Source organism: Mirounga leonina, unplaced genomic scaffold (genome assembly GCF_011800145.1).
Source record: "Mirounga leonina isolate KUSES-001 unplaced genomic scaffold, KU_Mleo_1.0 Mir_129, whole genome shotgun sequence".
NCBI lineage: Eukaryota > Metazoa > Chordata > Mammalia > Carnivora > Phocidae > Mirounga > Mirounga leonina.
This window is the reverse complement of record NW_023270323.1, coordinates 19,901,758-19,920,147: the sequence shown is the minus strand read 5'-3', so window position 1 is coordinate 19,920,147 and position 18,390 is coordinate 19,901,758. Positions and strand designations below refer to the sequence as shown.

General features: G+C 39.6%; 1 protein-coding gene and 1 non-coding gene across 3 annotated transcripts in view; one reads left to right on the top strand and one right to left on the bottom strand.

Moving 5' to 3' along the window:
- The window catches only part of SEPTIN11 (septin 11), a 143,027-nt gene extending 135,094 nt beyond the window's left edge, over window positions 1-7,933 (top strand). The window contains exons 10-13 of one of the 2 annotated variants that reach the window (XR_004679196.1): window positions 2,846-2,954; window positions 3,230-4,100; window positions 5,891-6,089; window positions 7,893-7,933. The gene's annotated coding sequence lies outside the window, so the exon portion shown is untranslated. Of the gene's footprint in view, window positions 1-2,845; window positions 4,101-5,890; window positions 6,090-7,892 lie in introns of both variants that reach the window. The other variant, XR_004679195.1, reaches the window with a different exon arrangement.
- An 8,561-nt stretch (window positions 7,934-16,494) lies between these two features.
- On the bottom strand, window positions 16,495-16,601 carry LOC118011005. Its single transcript, XR_004679398.1, has one exon. It is a non-coding gene; the product is annotated as a U6 spliceosomal RNA (small nuclear RNA).
- Between the last annotated feature and the right edge of the window lie 1,789 nt (window positions 16,602-18,390).

Sequence of the window (18,390 nt, the reverse complement as noted above, 5' to 3'; positions counted from 1 at the left end):
TCATACTACCCTATATGGTAGAGGTAATTTGGGGTTCAGATTGCAAAGGGCCCCAAATACCATACTAAGCAGTTTGTTGAATTTACAATTAACCAATAGCTCTCTCATGGCTCTGTCATGTCTAACCAGACATGACCTTGAACATCTGATAATAGTGGAGTGTTCCCATAGAATATTATAATTCTGTTAGAGAATGTATATTGGACTATTTGTCTATCAGGCTTCATCTTCAGTATGTTTTGACAAATGAAAAATTTGGTTTTATTGACACTATACTTTTTCCTTTCAATACTTTCCAGTCCACATAGTTTTGTAATTAGCCTTTCACGTATTTCAAAATGTTTACTCATTTCAAAAATATTTTTCTCTCTTATTTATTCTCCCCATTTGGACTTTTTTCTCTTAACTTTTTCTTTTGTTTTTGTGCCTTATTTCAAGGATTCTTTTTAGCCATACCTCCTACCAGAGTGAAATATGAAATTAGGAAGGAAGACAAAAATGTAGGTGGGAAAAAAAGAACCCAGTTTATATACCAGCTGGACTTGGTGGTTCTAAAAGTATAAATATTGTTGAAGCATCATTTCTTTGCAGAAGGTGCATAAAGCTGAAAAGCTGTTTCATCCTTGCTGCTGGAGAGATTTCTCTTTGTAGCTAACATAGAGCAGGGAACTCTTCACATTTGTCTTGGAGCCTCAGAACTTAAAGTCCTAATGGTCCCAGCCTGCTCTTTTGGCCTACTCATATTCTGGGTCCTCATCGAGGACAAGACACAGATGGGGTGGACGGGAGAGTCTTGTGAGGCCACTCGAAAGTGATCTGAATTATAGGTCTATGATTACATCCTGCCAGAGCAGGAGAGAACAGGAAGCAAAGTCTAGAAAACCAGCAGAATATAAGATGCAACAAGCTAGAAGAAAAGCAGAACTAGACTTGCACAAAAAATGGGGGCAGAGACCTGGTGGTTAAGCATAAAAGAAGGCAAGAGAATTTGGGAATTAGTTCCATGGATATAGCCCACTTTTCACTTTCCCTCTTAAACACAACGTTATATAATTTATGAGCTTCAGAGCACCCATGGGTGGATAACACCACTAGCTGGTTTGGTGAATTCTATTAAATGAGCAGATTTTGTGGGTGAGTGAAGAAGACATCAGCATCATTTGAAGGAGATGCTAGTTTCCTAAAAAAGAAACATTTAATGCATCAGTGCTACTCTGTGTTCCTTTCTTTCCCCCACCATCCCCTCATTGCTACAGATCATCCTACAAGCCCAACCAAGTATGATTTCCATCTTCAGTGCTATAGGGAAAGGCCTTCATTAATAGCAGGAAGAAACAAAGGTTTTACCAAAATCAGTTTCTTTTATTTTTGAATATACCAACACAAATATGTCGATGAAGAAAGGAGATTTTGATAGTTTATCTTTCTGTTTTTAATGAAATTAAATCTAAACCAACTTGGAAAAATAGTTTTCCTATTTTACCTTGAAAGATTGCCACTGGAGGTATTCCATAAATTCTCTAAGTAATCCATCCACAGGAATATTCTCCACCTTTTAATTGTGTTCCTTTGCATATTTCAGGAAGCTATTCTTAATATATTACTCATTTGAACTGTGTGATAGCAGAAATTAAGACCCCCAAATCTAATCATACAAAAATACTCTTTGGATCAACCCACGTAGAAAATTATCAGCTAATTTTGACTTAAGTCTTATTTATATTTATAACCACTTGCATTTTAAAGCAAAAAAAAAAAAGTACCCAAAATTTGCTACTCTATAAGATAATTTCCATTCCTGAATCCATAATGTCTTCTGAGTGCTTGAGGATAAGTTTGGGTAAGGAAGAAAAATAATGCTGCAGAAATATGGTGAGAGGAAACAATCTTTGTGCTAAAGAAACCAGTATTCAGTGGGACCTTCCCTTCCTCCTACAATATCAGATATTCTTCATCATGCTTCTCAGAGAGGGCCACTGATCAATTTTTATAGGTCCATTGAAACTTGGCCTCCTGACCACTATCAGGAATTTACAACGTACATATAAATAGGTAATGAATATTAAAAGACTGATTTGAATGCCAAGTCAGGTTTTTTTCACCCAGAGAATTGTTGAATAGAACAGACTTCCTTTGACAGCTACTCCCACATGTTATAATATATGCACCATATTCCTTACTGTAGAGTTATCGTTAAGGCCACAGAAACTAGATCTTGTCTATATGAAAAAAACAAGGCTATATATGTTACTAATGATATTGCTTTGATATTTATACATAGTATCTTGCTATTTGCCTTTGCCTTTAATAAGTATTTGCACTTTAGTTTCTAAAACTATTCAAAAGCCAAGTAGTTAGTTATTCACTAAGTTCTCATTAGTCACCGAATTCAATTTATAAAACTTTTACTGTCAGGTAGTAGCTTAGACTTTTATAAGTTTGATACACATTAAACAAAGGGACCAAGACAAAATGTAATTTCTATGCTAACAAAGCCAGGATCCTTTATCATAATACTAAAATTATCCCTAATGTTAGGAGTTAAATTAGAGTAAAAGCCAACATTAGAAAAGATTTTCATAAGGTTTTTTTGAGTGGAGGGCTTTATCTTTTCTTTCTTTCTTTCTTTTTTTTTTTTGTTCTAAGAGCCAACCATTTTACATTAAAAAATTCATTAAAGTTTGTTGCAATCGATACATATTCTTATCTTCCACAGCAGCTTGAGGGGGTATAACCCAAGGGGTAGACGTCATGACAACAGGAGTTTCTGGCTCTGAGCATCCCCTGTGTAAATGCTGGTACCCCAGTCCTCCTAGCCCTCAAACTTTCTCCTTTCCCTTGGCAGGTCCTAGAAGAGTAAACTTGATCTGCTTGACAACCATTGAAAGAATTTCATCTCTGTTCTCTGCCTGACTGCCTCCGGCACGCCTGCCCCTCTGGCACTCTTCAGATGGGTAATGACCTTGGTCTGACACCTAGGGGTCACTGCTTCACAGTTTGTGCTTAACCAACCATCACCGTCCTCACTGCTGATATTGGATTAGGTCCCTTATAGTCAATATCTATGTTATTCTGGGTGATGAGGGAGTGGAGTGAACTTGGGAACTCTCTGTCTCTGCTGGTGTTATAACCCTTTCAATGAATTTCTAAATGGGGTGGTCTTGCTTTCCACTTTTATAGCACTCACAGTATCAAATTTTACACTGACACATTTCCTTATGGTTCTTAGGTCTTATGCTCTGTCTCTGTCATCAACTTCTGTGGCACTGGGTCAGGTAACATTTAAAGTGATACTACTTAACTCCTGAAGTGTCTGGACACTTTGACTCCCAACTATTCGGAGTGAGTTCCCTGCCTACTTCAGATCACCCCCAAAGAAATTAGGGGGCAGCCTCTCTGTCTCGCCTGATCCTGTCCTATGGAGACTACTGTGAGTTCCAGAGTATTCTCTCTCTCTCCCTCTCCCTGTCTCTGACCCTCTCCCCATCTGTTTCTTGAGATCCATAAGAGCCTCTGGTGGCCCTACTTTTTAAAGTGCATAAGTAAAGAAAGTCCCCATGTTAAATGTAACTTTTACTTTTTAAGAGAGAAACTCACTTTCTGTCAACAAAGGCATAGAAACATAAAATTCTATTTATAATAGACTTATAATTACTCATTCATAGAATGTTAATGTAAATAATAATATGACTCTTCATTTAATATTACGTAGTTCAGAAAGAGATAAAGAGAAAGCATTGCACCTGAAGATCATATGTAAAGTCAGTCTTTACTATTCAGTTTTCTAAGTTTTATTTTTCTTATCAGAAACCGTTTTGTATTTTGTTATATCAACCATCTCGGTTCTTCAGAGTTAACTGGGTTTTTATAACTGTTATTCACAATCATTCAATAGTGTGTGTGTGTTTTTGTTTTTTGTTTGTTTGTTTGTTTTTTGTCAAGCCTCTTTTCTGAGTAGGCCCCTCAGTGAAGCTGCTGGGAAGAATTATTTCCTGGAATGAAATATCCTGGCCAGAGTGACACACTCCATGTTGTATTTGCCACGAAGTTGATGAAATTATGCCTTTCAGCAGAGTGCCCCACATCTCCTTCTTTCAAGAGTAGGCATTTTCTTTCCTTTTCTTTTTTTAAAGGTTTTATTTATTTGAGAGAGGGAGAGACAGCGAGGGAGCGAGAGAGAGAGTGGGAAGGTCAGAGGGAGAGGGAGAAGCAGGCTCCCCGCTGAGCAGGGAGCCTGATATGGGGCTCAATCCCAGGACCCTGGGATCATGACCTGAGCCCAAGGCAGATGCTTAACCGACTGAGCCACCTGGGCGTCCCTAGTGCAATAAACTCTTGAAGGCATATTTAAACACAGCCTGGTACGTTGTGTGGTACAGACCCGATGCTAATGTCCGTTGATTTTGCAAGCCACACTAACTAGTAAAAGCTGTGGTTATATGGGACTCTATCTGACTCAATAAACAAATATCCAAATGTTTATTGAGCATCAACTATGTACAAGGCCTTGGGCTGAGTTAAAATACTAAACTGAGCACAAGCTGACCACAAGCAGGAGAAAATGTTACAAACACAAGTATGCTTATTGGGAAATATGCAGAGATCATAATTTTAAGGGAAAACTGAGAACAGCTATGCAAATATTTTGTGGAAATTTTCCATGTGTTCTTAGGAAATACTTAGAGTTTCTACTTTCCTAAGTATTCTTAAACACTCTCTTTTATTCTAAGATCCTGGTAAAATCTTAGTGGATCGATCTCATCTCCCGGGGCTCTGTTTATTGCCCTGATATAGGTTTACTATGCAGTGGTATATCTACCATCTCTCCAAACATGTTCTGTGCTCTTCCTTTAGATTCATGTCAGGTTCCAATATATGAGAAGAGAATCAGCTGAGAGGTCTGCACAATGATGGCCTTATTTAGGATAGTGCCTATGTTGTTGAAACAAAAGACTCAAAAATATAGATACCAAAGTGGTGGCTCTATAATATGGAGAACACAATTCTGTCCATCTTGTTACTTTTCCATCCCTAGGGAGTTGGCTTCATTTTTGTGCCTGAAAAGAGCTCCCCACCACATCCTGATTCCAGCTTACTTGAAGGAGAAAGAGTGAAGGAAGCACCTGACACAGAAGTTGCATATATCATTTATTTACATTCCATTTACTATGCAGTCATTAGCTATATCTGGATCTAGCTTAAACCTATCCTTAGTATGGAAGATGAGGGATATTGAGGACAATTAGCAGACTCTGCCACATACTAATATGATTTGGATCTCTTAAAAAATTGTCTTTGAAAAACAACAATAGCAGTTGGTGCTCTGGCATGCTACATCACTTCCATCCTAGTTCCCTTGAGATTCTTACTAGTACTTAGAGTACAGGGGTGGAGGTAGTAAGAAAACAGTAAAGAAGGGGCGCCTGGGTGGCTCAGTTGGTTAAGTGACTGCCTTCGGCTCAGGTCATGATCCTGGAGTCCCTCGATCGAGTCCCTCATCAGTCTCCCTGCTCGTCAGGGAGTCTGCTTCTCCCTCTGACCCTCCCCGCTCTCATATGCTCTCTCATTCTCTCTCTGTCAAATAAATAAATAAAATCTTAAAAAAAAAAAACAACAACAAAACAGTAAAGAAAAACTTAGGTCTGATCTCAGCTCACTGTGCAGCAGTATACCTATGCTGATTGTCACTGCAAAAAGTGTAACCTCTGCACTGAGTGTCACAAAGAGCCAGATTAGATTATGGCTCTGATCACTACACTTTGAACGTACACTAACACTATAACATGTTAAAGATAGAACTAATACAAGTATGATTATGAAGCTGAATGTAACCATTTCCTACGTAGCTAAAATCTCAACTTTCCAATGCCCCTCACTTTACTTTTTGTAGGTAAGAAGTCTTCCTATTTGGCATCCTCATCACCCTACTTCATGCCCTGTTGATCTTCTTCTGTTGGTCTCCTGCTTCCTTGATGCCCATCAGGCTGAGCTTCAACACTCTACGTGCATCCCACAGGAAGCTCTGCAGTCTTTAACACATTCCACAGGATGTGCGCTTCCTTCCTTGACTACTCTGAAAACTGTGGCTGGTAAGTCCAGATTGTCTTGATTAGGGATCTCGGCTGATGGGGACAGAAACCCCCTCCAGTCAACTCTATTGGTGTGGGTGGGAAGATTGTTTATTGAAGGGATTCAGGGGATATCAGGGAATCTAATTTCAGAAGGTAGAGTCCTATTTCACAGGAAGTAGATAGCCATCCCAAAACTACTTTCTCTGGTGTCACATGATCTCTCATCTCTGCTCCTCTGGGTATGTCCATTTGTTCCATCCCCTCTACCCATCCATTTCTGATCTCTCTAAGGCTTTTGAGGTTTGCTTCCCTACAATTCTTATCTGAGACTTTGATTTGCCATGGTAGCATGGTTTCCTCAATCCTCCCTTGGCCGAGAGCTCCTCTGCACAATTCGAATAGCCTCAGTCTCTGTGCTTTGGTTCAACTTCTGAAATGAGAACATCTAATTGGCTCAGGCTGATTTAAGTGTCTACCCCTGCTTCACTCAATTGTAGCCAGGAAAGCAGAGTCACCTGAGACAAGCAGGACTGTAGGCTAGAAGATTCTCTTAGAATAGGCTGTGAGTGGGAAGATGACTGATATATCTATTACAGATACAATCTTTTTAATATTTTTAACCCCAGTCCAAATTGGGCTGAGCAGAGTTAGTCCTGGAATAGTGTTAAATCTCTGGTTAGTTACAAAATACCATCTGACCAAATACCATAACTGGTACCAGGGGTGATCCCCCAAAGGCACTACAGGTCATCTACTCCCATGACCAGATAACTTGCTGCCTCTTGCCTTCATCCACTTATGCTCAAGAATTGGCAGCTTCAGACTCTTCCATAGTGGTCTCAGCTTATGGAAACGTGATGCATCTAAACACCAGGATTCCTTCTTATTTTGGATATGACTTCTTTATATCCCCTTTTGAAATCTTTCATGATTTCCATCATGTTCCTTTGAATTACATGATCTGTGCGTATCATTTAGAAACGCAAAAATATGCATTACGAATTTACCTACAGCAGGAGTAGGTGGAGTTTTCTGTGGGTGTTGAAGCTTATACAGTTTTAGAGACATTTTTAAAGAAAAAAGAATATAAAATTATCAAGACAAAATTGGGTATGAAATTGTATATATATACCACATCTTCTTTATCCATTCATCTGTCGATGGACATCTTGGCTCTTTCCACAGTTTGGCTATTGTGGATATTGCTGTTATAAACATCAGGGTGCACGTACCCCTTTGGATCCCTACATTTGTATCTTTGGGGTAAATACCCAGTAGTGCAATTGCTGGATCGTATGGTAGCTCTATTTTCAACTTTTTGAGGAACCTCCATACTGTTTTCCAGAGTGGCTGCACCAGCTTGCATTCCCACCAACAGTGTAGGAGGGTTCCCCTTTCTCCGCATCCCCGCCAACATCTGTCGTTTCCTGACTTGTTAATTTTAGCCATTCTGACTGGTGTGAGGTGATATCTCATTGAGGTTTTGATTTGCATTTCCCTGATGCCAAGCAATGTTGAGCATTCTTTCATGGGTCTGTTGGCCATTTGGATGTCTTCTTTGGAAAAATGTCTGTTCATGTCTTCTGCCCATTTCTTGACTGGATCATTTGTTCTTTGGGTGTTGAGTTTAATAAGTTCTTTATAGATTTTGGATACTAGCCCTTTATCTGATATGTCATTTGCAAATATCTTCTCCCATTCTGTCAGTTGTCTTTTGGTTTTGTTGACTGTTTCTTTTGCTGTGCAAAAGCTTTTTATCTTGATGAAGTCCCAGTAGTTCATTTTTGCCCTTGCTTCTCTTGCCTTTGGTGATGTTTCTAGGAAGAAGTTGCTGTGGCTGAAGTCGAAGAGGTTGCTGCCTGTGTTCTCCTTTAGGATTTTGATGGAATATTTTGCAGCCACAAAAAGGAATGAAATCTTGCCATTTGCAACGACGTGGATGGAACTGGAGGATATTACGCTGAGCGAAATAAGTCAATCAGAGAAAGACATGTATCATATGACCTCACTGATATGAGGAATTCTTAATCTCAGGAAACAAACTGAGGGTTGCCTGAATGGTGGGGGGTGGGAGGGATGGGGTGGCTGGGTGATAGACACTGGGGAGGGTATGTGCTATTGTGAGCGCTGTGAATTGTGCAAGACTGTTGAATCACAGACCTGTACCTCTGAAACAAATAATACATTATATGTTTAAAAAAAAAAAAAAGAAGTTAGCAGAAGGGGAAGAATGAAGGGGGAGAAATCGGAGGGGGAGATGAACCATGAGAGACGATGGACTCTGAGAAACAAACTGAGGGTTTTAGAGGGGAGGGGGTGGGAGGATGGGTTAGCCTGGTGATGGGTATTAAAGAGGGCACGTACTGCATGGAGCACTGGGTGTTATACGCAAACAGTGAATCATGGAACACTTCATCTAAAACTAATGATGTGGGACGCCTGGGTGGCTCAGTTGGTTAAGCAACTGCCTTCGACTCAGGTCACGATCCTGGAGTCCCTGGATCGAGTCCCGCGTCAGGCTCCCTGCTCGGCGGGGAGTCTGCTTCTCCCTCTGACCTTCCCCCCTCTCATGTGCTCTCTCTCTCTCTCTCTCATTCTGTCTCAAATAAATAAATAAAATCTTTAAAAAAAAAATAAATAAAACTAATGATGTAATGTATGGGGATTAACATAAGAATAAAAAATTAAATTAAAAAAAAGAAATAAAAAAAAACTAATGATGTATTGTATGGTGATTAACATAACATAATAAAAAAATTGGGTATGAAACTGATCCTCTATTTCAAATGAAATAGGAAACACAAGAGATATCTTTTTAATAAATGGTTCTTAAATTTCACTGGGCATAAAAATAACATGGCAATCTTATGAAAATACAGATTTCTAGACAAGGATGCCCACTCTCACAATTTTTATTCCACATAGTACTGGAATTCTTAGCCAGAGCAATTAGGCAAGGAAAAAAAATAAAATAAAAGGCACCCAAATCTGAAAGAAGTAAAATGATATCTGTTTGCAGATGACATGATACTACATATAGAAAACCCTAAAGACTCCACCATAAAAACTGTTAAAACTAGTAAACAAATTAAGTAAAGTTGCAGGATACAAAATCAACATACAAAAGGCAGTTGCCTTTTTATGCCCTAACAACTAACTATTGGAAAGAGAAATTAAGAAAACAATTGCATTTATAGTATCACCAAAAAGAATAAAATAGGTATAAATTTAATCAAAGAATGAAAGACCCATACACTGAAAACTGTAAAACATTGATGAAAGAAATTGAAGAAGACACAACTAAATGGAAAGATATGGATTGGAAGAATTAATATCATTAAAATGTCCATACTACCCAAAGCAATTTACAGATTCAGTGCAATCCCTATCAAAATTCCAACGGCATTTCCACAAAAATAGAACAAACAATCCTAAAATTTGTATGGAAAAACAAAAGACCCCAAATAGCCAAAGAAATCTTGAGAAAGAAAAATAAAGCTGGAGGCATCAAACTTCCTGATTTCGAGCTACAGTAAACAAAATAGTATGGTACAAACAAAACAGACACATAGATCAGTGAAACAGAATAGAGAGCCCAGAAATAAACCCACACATATATGGTTAATTTCTGACAAAGTTGCCAAGAATATACAATGTGGAAAGGATAGTCTCTTCAATAGAGAGCCACATGCAAAAGAATGAAGCTGGGCTCCTATCTTATATCATACACAAAAATCAACTCAAAATGGTTTAAAGATTTGAACATAAGACCTGAAACTATAAAACTCCTCGAAGGAAATATAGGGAGAAATCTCCTTGACATTAGTCTTGGCAATGATTTTTGGATTTGACACCAAAATCAATGGAAGCAAAAGGGAAATTAAACAAGTGGGACCACATCAAACTAAAAATCTGCACAGCAGGGCACCTGGGCAGCTCAGTTGGTTGAGCACCTGACTCTTGATTTTGGCTCAGGTCATGATCTCAGAGTCATGAGATGGAGCCCCCTATAGTCAGACTCTATTCTCAGCAGGGAGTCTGCTTCTCTCCCTCTCCCTATGCCCTCCTACTTGTATGTGCTTTCTCTGTCTCTCAAACACATATATCTTGTAGAGAAAAGATTTTATAAACTAAACTAAACTAAAAATCTGCGCAGCAAAGGAACCAATCAACAAAATGAAAAGGCAACCCACAGAATAGGAGAAAATATTTGGTAAAACACACATCCAATAAGGAGTTAATATCCAAAATATATAAGGAACTCAACTAGTTAGTAACACAAAAACAAAAGAAAACAGCAAAAAATGAAAAACAAAACAAAACAAAATTAAAAATGGGCAAAAGACCCAAAGAAGACATACAAATGGCTAACATCTGAAAAGATACTCAATATCACTCATCATCAGGGACATGCAAATCAAAACCACAATGAGATATCACCTCACACTTGTTAGGATCTCTATTACCAACCAAAAAGACTCTTGCCTTTACCAACCTCTCCCCATTTCCCCCATTGCTGGTGAGATGTGCAGGAAAGGGAACCCTTGTGCACTGTTGGCGGGACTATAAATCAGTGCAGCCACTCTGGAAAGCAGTATGGACGTTCCCCCAAAATTAAAAATAAAACTACCATGTGACCGAGCAATCCCACTCCTGGGTATGCATATTCAAAGGAAATGTCATCATTGTCTTGAAGAGATATATGTTATCTGCACTCCCATGTTCATTGCAACATTATTCACAATAGATAAAGTCTGGAAAAGCCTAAGTTTCCATCAACAGATGATGGAGATATATATATATAATGGAATATTATTTAGTCTTTAAAAAGAAATCCTGCCATTTGAAATAACTTTGATGGACCTGGAGGGCATTGTGCTAAGTGAAATAAGTCACACAAAGAAAGACAAATACATGGATCACTTATACATGGAACTAAAGAAAAAAAAAATCAAACCCATAGAAACAGAGTAGCATGGTGGTTGCCAGGAGGTGGGGGATGGGGGAAATGGGGAGAGGTTGGTAAAGAACACAGGCTTTCAGTTATAAGATGAATAAGGTCTGAGGATCTAAAGTATAACCTGGTCACTATGGTTGTTAATACTGTGTTATGTAATTGAAACTTGCTGAGAGTGGAACTTAAGTGTTCTCACACAAAAAAGAAAAAGGTAAATATGTGAGGTGATGGATGTGTTAATTAAGTCAAATGTGGGAACCCTTTCATAATGTATACATATATCAAATCATTTTATATACTTTAAATATATTACAATCTTATTTGTCATTATAGCTCAATAAAGCTGAATAAACACACATGTGAAAACGATGTTTGTGAGGATGCTACTTGTTTGCTACATTGAGGGAAAAAAACCCCAGATTCCTGGGTCAACTCTGACCTACTGAATCAGAATTTCTGAGAGGAAGTCCTGAATCTGAGTTTTAGCAGCTGCATCCTCAGGTAGTCTGAAGACCACATTTTGAGATAAACCCAAGTGACCACTGTAATGAATTAATAAGATTTTAATGATATATATTTTTTGGCACATTTACTAGGGATTCCAATTATTATCACTGTCTGAAAGAATACAAATTTTGTATACAGAACTTAAGAGGACTTTGTCATAAACTTATCTTTTAAGTTAGCTGTTTTATAACCAGAAAGAATAAGCCAATGAGAAGGAAAATCAGAAGCTTCAAAAGATAGCAATGAATATCATAATATTTCACAGAATATTTATATTAGTTGGGGAAGAAAAATGTTCCATATCATAAAATAAACAAATGAATACTAAAAATGTAACTTTAAAAAAATGAGATTAATTTTTAAAAATGACTCCAATACTATAATGATTATGAAATAAATATAGAATATAGAATAGGTTTTGAAAATACAAAGTATTTATGATACATGTATAAAGCATACACACACACACACAAAGATTTAATAATAGTATAAATATACTTTGGTTAACCTTACTAGTTAAGAATATTTTGAGTAACTGAATGTTAAATGCATAACGTTTGGGCGCCTGGGTGGCTCAGTCGTTAAGCGCCTGCCTTCGGCTCAGGTCATGTTCCCAGGGTCCTGGGATCGAGCCCCGCATTGGGCTCCCTGCTCCCTGGGAAGCCTGCTTCTCCCTCTCCCACTCCCCCTGCTTGTGTTCCCTCTCTCGCTGTGTCTCTCTCTGTCAAATAAATAAAATCTTTAAAAAAAAAATGCATAACGTTCAAAATATACATATCTGAAGAGATGACTTACATATTTATTTGTGACAGAAGAAAAATCAGTTAATTTACTGAACTAATTTGACAGCCTAAACTGCAGTACTCAAGCAAAATCTCTGTGCATTTCATATTTACAATCAAAACATTCCTGAGTTAAGAAAAAAAAAAGCACCTGTCTTTATAGCTTCAAGGAAGTACTGTTAAGTAAACTTAGGGGACTTCCAGAGGTAGCAAAATGGGGTGGGGAGAACTGTAGCATGATCACATTTTTCTGATAACTGAAACTTAAACTCCTGGAACATAGCTGCACAATTTCTACCCTGAAAGACTGGTTCCTTCTGAGGGTCCAGGTCCTCCTGAACCTTGAAAATAAAGGGCAGAGGTATGACCTCAGAGCTGGGAATCAGAAATCAGATTCTAAGGGGTAAGTCAGCCAAGGATACAGAGTTCTCTAGAATGGAGCTTTCTTGGGACATGAATCATGTTTATTTTAGACACAAAACTTTCTAGCTCCATGGAAAAAAAATCATTTTTACTTGATGAAAAATGTCTCTCTGCCAGAATGTTAGGGAACAACTGAGTCGTCCAAGCCCCAAGGCTCTGTGGCTCATTTGCAAAGTTCCCTTTCTTCATCTGCTATCTGTGCCTCCTCCCTGGCCTTGTGCCCGGCGCAAATTCTCAGTTCTACCATTGTGCTAAGGACGAGAGTGTGTCCGGAGCGTATGCTGCACTCTCCAGGGAGTTCGTCTACCTCCTCCAGGTAAGTTCGTGTGTCTCAAGAGGATCCTTGGGACACAGAAGGCATGTTGTGCCTGATGAAAGAAACTCTGTAAGCCTGCCTCAGAGCCTGTCGTTAGTGGATACCATAGCTCTCTGCATCCGGGGGAGTTCCTGCATGACTTTTAAAGCTGTTACATGATTTACAGCTTTATTCACTTTAGTTGCAAACTTGAACACATACACAATGCTCTATTTACCGCTAATAAGCGAATGCTACACTGAGTGGGGTTGTGTTCCTTTGAGCAGTTGCAGTTTACTATAGTGCTGTAAAAATAATTCTAGGCTCTTAAACATTTCCAAATGTGGTGCCTATTCCTGCAGAGCCTCATTTAGACAGTACCCATATATTTACCACTACCACTTAAAAAAAATTATTTATTTATTTATTTATTTATTTGAGAGAGAGAGAGAGCATGTGCACGAGTGGGGCGAGTGGCGGAGGGAGAGAATCTTCAAGCAGACTCCCTGTTGAGACCAGAGTCGGATCTGGGGCTCCACGTGGGGCTCCACATGGGGCTCCATCTCATGACCCTGAGATCATGACCTGAGCTGAAACCAAGAGTCTGACCCTTAACTGAGCCACCCAGGGACCCACCACTACTTTTAAAGTTGGTTCCCAATAGAGTTTGAGTCTGTGGATCTGGAGTACTATAATCTGATTTTTCTCTGTAAGATGTAGAAACTGAAGCATGTGGTAGCCTTTATGGGAAGCAGGGTTTTTCAACCTTGGCACTGTTGATGTTTTGGGCTAAGTAATTCTTTGTTGAGAGAGCTGACCTGTGCACTGAAGGATGCTTAGCAGTATCTGGTGTCCTCTAGGCCTGAAGCTTGCTAAATGCTATAGCTAAATGTAGTCAACAAGTTTTGTTTTGTTTTATTTCCCCTTTCGAGCTGTAAGAGCTGATCTCCTGCACCTTCCCTTAAATGGAGCACTGTGAGCCCATTTTTCCTTTAGGAGCCCTAATCTAATTATTGCCAACTTCTGAACCCAAGCTCTCCACAGACCAAGAGCTTCAACCCACTCCTTTACATTTCTGCTTTTTATTCTGTCAGCTACCCCATATCCTTCTAATGAATTCATCTTATACTATTGATTTTTCCTCCAGTTCAGTAAATAGCAATTCCATTCTTCCAGATGCTCAGACCAGAATCTTTGGAGTCATCTTTGACTCCCCCCCCCTTTTTTTTTCCACATCCTGTATTGCTCAGGGTCCCAGCAGGTTATAAATAGCATACTAAAGGGGTATCTGAGGAAAATTCAAAAGACTGTGTAGAAATATGTGGTCTGGTTAAGGGAAACTAATAAGAAATGGAGAAGCACCCAAGAGGTAGTGGGGAGACTTTACTACCGCAGGCCGGAAGGAGCCTGGGGTGGAGAGGGTTTGCCAGCACCAGCAAGAGCTATAGCTTTAGTAGACTGCTGCCTAGCGGAGCTGTGGCCTTAGGTAGAGAAGGGCAGTCATCACCAAGCTGTAGGCAGGCAGGCAAGGAGCCAGGAGAATAAATATCCTGGTCTTGTTCTCCTTTTGCCCTCCAATCTCCAATTGTCTGAAACCAAGCAAAGGAGGACAGGAGAATCCAGGCATGTGGTCCATGGAGGTCAGGCTTCCAGGCTATGGGAAGGAATGGAGCATAGATCTGAAGGGGCAATTGGAGAATCTCTATGCACTCTCATCGGTGAATCTGTCTGCTCCACCTTGAAATACATCCAGAATCCAAACCTCACTCACTACCTCCCTTATTACCTTCCTTGTCCAAGCCACTGTTTCTCACTGACAACTGCATTAGCCTCCCATCTCTATCCCTTTACCTAGCTTTATTTTTTTACAGCACTTACAACTCCCTAAAATATTATATATGATTTGATAATTTGCTTACTGTATATCTCTACCTACTAGAATGTAAATTCCATGAAATTATAAACGTAATCTGTTTTGTAATGCTATTACATTCCTTATATATTATAGGCACTCAATAAATATCGAGTTAAGTAATTAATGTTAAATGAATCCGATTTGGTTTCTGTTGCTTATATCCAAAGAAAGTTAGATGATTCAGGTGTGTATAATGTAATCTCATTTTGTTTTTTGAAAAGTTTATTTGTGCACATAGAAAAGAATGAAAGTATCTTCAAAATATTAGAAGTGATTACCTTTGGAGAGTGGGATTTGGGGTAATTTCCATTTTCTTCTTTGATTTTAATACTCCTGAAATATTCTACAATGATCATATATGATCCTTGTAATCAGCTAAAGAGAAATACCTTTATTTTAAAGTACAGACTAGGACTAGATCAACCAGATTTTCTAGAGAAGCTCAGCAATTCTTTTTCATCTCTTGGCTCCCCATCCCTTTCCTTACTATGTCATTGTCGAACCTTTTCCACTCTTCCGAAACACTTGTGTTGAATCCATTCCCCACCTTATCTACCCTGCTCTGCACCCAGGAAGCTGACCATGAGGTTACAATAACCTGGCTCCCTTGCCCTCTGGCTTCCAGTTAGGTTCAGCTAATGGTTTTAGATGAGATCTGGAGGGTGGGAGGACAATGGGTCAGATTATTTACTCCCCAGCACCCTCCTTACCAGTTCCCTGCAGGTGGGCTATATCCCTTTACCTAAAGGCCACAGTTCTGGTCAGATGGTCCTCTCCAAACAGCTGTCTCTGGTCCCCCCACCTTCCTCTTGCTCCTTCAGGCCTAGGGATGGTAGTAGTCCCCCCTACTGCCAGCCCTGGGGTAATGCACCATCCCTTTTTCTTCCCAAGCTTTATTACAATTCTGTAAACTCTCCTCAAATTACCCAGTTCTAGTGTTCCATATCTTTTCTTCCAAGGTCCCAACTAAGCATTCAACTTCATCCTTTTCCATTCACTCTTAGCAGATGGCTTTGTCTCATTAGTTTTTACTGAGAAGGTTGAGGCCTTCTCTCAGCTTTCCTGGCATTCCTCAAACATCTGTGCACCATCACTTTACTAACAGTAGTCCATGTCATGGCCTGCTGTCACCTCTAATCCTGACCTCTCAGAGCACATAACACATCTGGCTTAGAGAAGGGCTCCACCCTATTTTTTCCTTACTATAAAAACTTTTCATAGAAAACAAACTGATGGTTACCAGAGGGGAGGTGGGTGGGGGGATGGGTGAAATAGGTGATGGGGATTAAAGAGTACACTTAACAGGATGAGCACTGCATAATGTATAGAACTGTTTGTTTTTAAAGATTTACTTATTTATTTTAGATAGAGAGAGAGCGCATGGTGGGAAGAGGCAGAGGGAGAGAGAGAATCCCAAGCAGACTCCATGCTAAGCATGGAGTCTGACATGGGGTTCAATCTCCCGACCTGAGATCACGACCTGCGCTGAAACCAAGAGTCGGAGGCTTAGCTGACTGAGCCACCCAGGTGCCCGTTTGTGTGTTTTTAATATGGAACACTTCACGAATTTGCATGTCATCCTTGCGCAGGGGCCATGCTGATCTTCTCTGTATTGTTCCAATTTTAGTATATGTGCTGCTGAAGCGAGCACTAGAATTGGTGAATCACTATATCGTACACCTAAACTAATACTACACTGTATGTTAACTGTTTTGGAATTAAAATATAAAAACCTAAATTTTAAAAAAAGGAACTTTTCTCCTTCATTGGCTCTTCTCCCTTCTTGAATACTTTAACTCCAGATGTTTCTGATGTCTCAGACCTGGGTTTGATGCTGTGACAACATTCTTTCAAAGAAGAAAGCTTATCAATTTGTAGTACTTTATCACTTTCATGCAGATAATTTTTCAAATATATACTTGCTGTCCTATTTGTTTAACCTAACCCCAGTCCTTTATCTCTCCAATCAGACTTTAAATATTGTACATGGATTTCCAATTATCTCCTCAAATGCAATATCATTTCATCCTTCCTCTCACCTTCCCCTGAATTAGATTTTCTCCCATTTTCCGTATTTGTTTCCAACGGCATCTATATTTTTGGGGGCTCGAGAGTTTAAAACATTGAAATTATCTTTTAATGCCTCCATATTTATAAAAAGATTTTATTTATTTATTTGACAGAGAGAGAGACAGCGAGAGAAGGAACACAAGCAGGGGCAGAGGGAGAGTGAGAAGCAGGCTCTCCGCTGAGTACTTGCTACGTGCTGACTGCTGCACTAAGTTCTTTTTACATGGATTGATTATCTTAATCTTCAAAGGAATCCTATAAATACATAATTGTACAGTTGGAAGATTTATTTATTTATTTATCTCTACAATTCAAATTTATTAGATCTGTCCACAGTCAGCCATGGTGATATTCTTACCATTTCTTGCCATTTCTGGACCCAAGGCACCATGGCTTCTACGATATTCATGCTCTCTTTCACCTTGCCAAAGACCGTCCAACCACTCAGTCTCAGTACAGACGAAAAGTTGGCTGGTCATGGGTCCAGCATTTGCCATGGACGAGCTCAAGACCAGTGTGATTCAGGATGAAATTCTATTCATCGAATTTCTCCCTATAGAGGGTCTTACCTCCAGGGCCATTATGAAATGAAGTCACCACCTGGCACATAAAACCCAGAATAATTCTGTGAAAACAAAATTCTTCCTCCCCCGTGCTCACAACATGAAAGTTTTCTGCTGTCTTTGGAAATTCATCTGCAAACAGCTGGAAGGGGATGCTGCCCAAGAGCTCGCCATCGATGCCACGTCGAAGAACGTGGTGGGGTTGACCGCAGCTGGTGGCACAGGCAGCTCAGGAGTGATGGCTTCTGCGAGGCAGGAAGAATTTTAGAACATTTAGGAAACTTCCAGGATCACCCAACTACTAGTCCTTCTGGGATGCAAACTCCACATGAAACCAGAAGTCTGCTCTTAATCTTTTTTTCTATGCTATCCACATCCCTGGACATGATTTCTAAAGCACGCCACAGATTGCTCCCACCCGTCTGAGCTAATGTCAGCTTTTATTTCTCTCTACATTACACTGAGTTCACTAATACACTATAAGTATGCCATGTTCATTTCAGCCGTTTGCCTTTACTTTTTTTTTTTAAAAGATTTTATTTATTTATTTGCGAGAGAGAGAATGAGAGACAGAGAGCACGAGAGGGAGGAGGGTCAGAGGGAGAAGCAGACTCCCCGCTGAGCAGGGAGCCCGACGCGGGACTCCATCCCGGGACTCCAGGATCATGACCTGAGCCGAAGGCAGTCGCTTAACCAACTGAGCCACCCAGGCGCCCCGTTTGCCTTTACTTTTGCACCTGTGGGTTTTCTCTTGCCATCGAATCAAATCTCTTCTTGGGTTAAGGTCTTAACTCCAGAGCACAATGA